This window comes from Aptenodytes forsteri, unplaced genomic scaffold (genome assembly GCF_000699145.1).
Source record: "Aptenodytes forsteri isolate BGI_AS27 unplaced genomic scaffold, ASM69914v1 Scaffold1071, whole genome shotgun sequence".
Lineage (NCBI taxonomy): Eukaryota > Metazoa > Chordata > Aves > Sphenisciformes > Spheniscidae > Aptenodytes > Aptenodytes forsteri.
In genome coordinates, this window is record NW_008794645.1 from 13,770 (window position 1) to 16,880 (window position 3,111).

Below are 3,111 nucleotides of genomic sequence, written 5' to 3' on the forward strand. Positions count from 1 at the left end.
CCTCCCTCGGGGGCGGCCCGACCTCCTGCGGGGGACGCAGGCCTGGGCTGGCGCCTGAGAGCCTAGGGGGCCTGCTCGTGGTGGCGCATTCCAACCCTGTGCCGCAGGGCTTCTGCCCTGCTATGCTGCCTGTGCACCAGAAATGGGTGTGAGGGGCAGAAAAAATACGAAAAATCAGAGTATTTTCTGATTCTCCCAGCTAATATTAGAAGGGAGAAGAAATTGAGGTTGGGAGCCGAAGACTGCATCTGCAAGAGCTCAAGATGTTTGTGTTGCACTGTGTGTTGGTATGGTTTCTCTGGTGATTAATGAACTCTGTTAAGAACTGTTGCAGGGTAGGTGAGAAGGCGGCTAAAAGCATGTGATGTCAGCACTAACGTTATTGCAAACACAGTGTTAACCAAAAATTACAGTGCAGCAACTTCTTCAGGCCTGGGGTTCTGGGGTAATTTCAGCCCTGCGCCCCACCCTCCAGCCACCTTGTTTGGCCTACTTCAGGGACAACTGCGCTCGCTCTCGGCAGGTTTTTGGTTGTAAGACTGCCCTATTTTCAGGGTTGCTAGAGAGGCAGTTGAAGCCAGTTGCACACAAGTTTGGCCGGTTTCCAGTTCCTTTCCTGCTTTGGTGTTACACTGATCTGTAATGCCCATACCATAAAATCTAAATTCTTATCCTTTGCCCGTATTTCCCTTCCTTGACAGGCCTCACAGCACTTAGCTACAATCCAGTAGGTGCAGGTTTCTATTGGTCTGTTAACATTTGTTTTAAATTATAAACAAACATTAAAATCAAAAGCTAAACTGATGAGTCTGCTTTCTTACTTGATCCTGGAGCAACTTCATGTATGTGCCCAACCTCATTTCTACCCTCAGGACTAATGCAACTGATGAGACAATTCCCATGTTTTACAATAGCAATCAGCAATTAATACAAACAATATAATTGCAATTAACTATAGGCTGGATAAATCAGTGTGGTGATGCATTAGTCTGTGGGGATCATCCTCTAAAGCTGTGGCACAGCAATGGTGGACTGTAAATGTTTGTGTTTCCAAGCCAGCCTCTTGATTTCTCCATTAGTAAGCGTAACCTCTGTTGACGCTATTGATACTCTCTTTCCAGAATCCCGTGGATGCTCTTGAAATCTCTGTGTTTTCCATTAACATGTCATTTTTCCTTCCCCATTAACTCCCAAGGCATTGTTAAAATTTAGAGGTTCGAACTGGTATTTAGTTATATCATGCTTTGCCTTTACAAGTCCCTTCATCTCCTGTAGAGATAAACACAGTATATTTGCACTAATGAAGGGGAAAATTACTTCCTAAATGCCACACAAATACATAAAAGCTGATACCACATGCATGACCTTTGCTATTTTCCTCTGTTCTTGGCAGCTGTTATTTTGTGCATGTACTGTACCTGCAACACTGCTGTGTTTAATGTCACACACGAGGTGGTGATAATGCTCTGCAGTGGGAAATGCAGCCTGGCTGGTAACATCAGCTGGCAACATCCCGTAGTCAAAATTGTCACCAACAGTAAATGGCAGTGGCCAAATAGGACTCGGGCGTCTTGTTTGTGACACTGAAAAGTTTTCTGTGGTATTCATATGCCCTGCTTATGTCTTGGCTCTGATGGTCTTGATACCATGGTTAGTCAAGCCATTTATCCTAAAAATAAAGATTATGTCTATGGTATCTTGCTCCATGTTAGGAGTTTTATGTGTCATACACAGACCCCTGAGCACAAGTAACATGGGGTTACTTGTGCTGATACGGGTTTTGTGGTGCTGAACCACAAGACACGTGTAGGCATGCTGAACATGGGGCTGGCTGTGGTGTAACCTGTAAAAGCGAAGCGCCTCCGCTCCCGATGGGGAAAGAGCCATTTCAGCTGTGTTTTGCTCCTAAGCACTTTCTGTACAATTTTCTCCTCCTCTGCTGCACTGAGATATATTTTTTCCAAATTGCACTGTGAGGAATAGTGCAGTCCCTCCACTGCACAGGCTTTTATCAGTGCTAAGCTTTCCTTACATTATACTGGTATCTGCTCCAGGACCTGATGCTATGTAGAGGCGAGCTGTTGCATTTTAGCTGGCATATTGTTTACCCAGCAGCACTGATGATTGTGATGAGCCTTTCTCCCTTCGGTTTCTTGCCCACCTTTAGGCACTTTACTGAGTCCCCATGTGCCCTTGACCTGGCTTCTAGGGGCCTACAGGCATCCATCCGCCTTTGACCTGACTTTAAGTAATGCCTCTCCAGTTTGGACTTTGAATATTGCCATATCTTCTCATAGCAGTTTTCTGTGGGGAATTTAACAGTCTTGGTGTTGAGCCTCATAAGGACAACAGTTAAGCTCCAACCTTAAAGACATCAGGTGTCCAAAAGTAATGGACATGGAACAGGGGAGGAGAAACAATCTCATCTTCATTTGAGACCTGGATTTGATGCCTGTCAATGTCAGGGGAAGCTGTTGGGCCTGCAGCCTTTCAACTGGTTTATTTTAAAGCCCAGTTTGTTCTTTCTCCTTGTCCAGAGGCCTGGAGATGGTACCACACACACCAACCACCATGTCTGGATGCTCTGAGATGCCAGCTGCATGACACCTCCCATGATGACAGGGCCTTGGCCAGCATCACTTATCTGTCCAGTCCCATATCAGGTAAACACTACCTTAACAGCAGCGTCTTCATACAAAATTTTTATCTATCCTGGAAATACCTCTGTCACTACTATATACAGAGATATACTAAATATCTCTGTCCTCCTTTGGTTTGGGGTAGTTTATCAATATATATAATCCACCTGGGGCCAGGCATAGGGATCATCTTTTCTTTGATGTTACAATGGCAAAAACCTCCTCTTCCTAGGCCTTAGTTACTGCCTAACTACTCCATAAGCAACATGGGCTGTTTGCGCTCACCATTTTAACTCTTGCTTGAGGTCCTCCTGCTCCTCCCTGTTAACACCCATGAATTAGAACAATTCTTTTCTTTTTCAAAAGTCCCCATTCCTCCTCATTCCTGTTTTTTCTCTCTCTTGACTCGACACCATGCCCTGCTCACCAGCACCATTCCCGAGCTTTCAGAAAGGACAGCCTTCACAGCCCT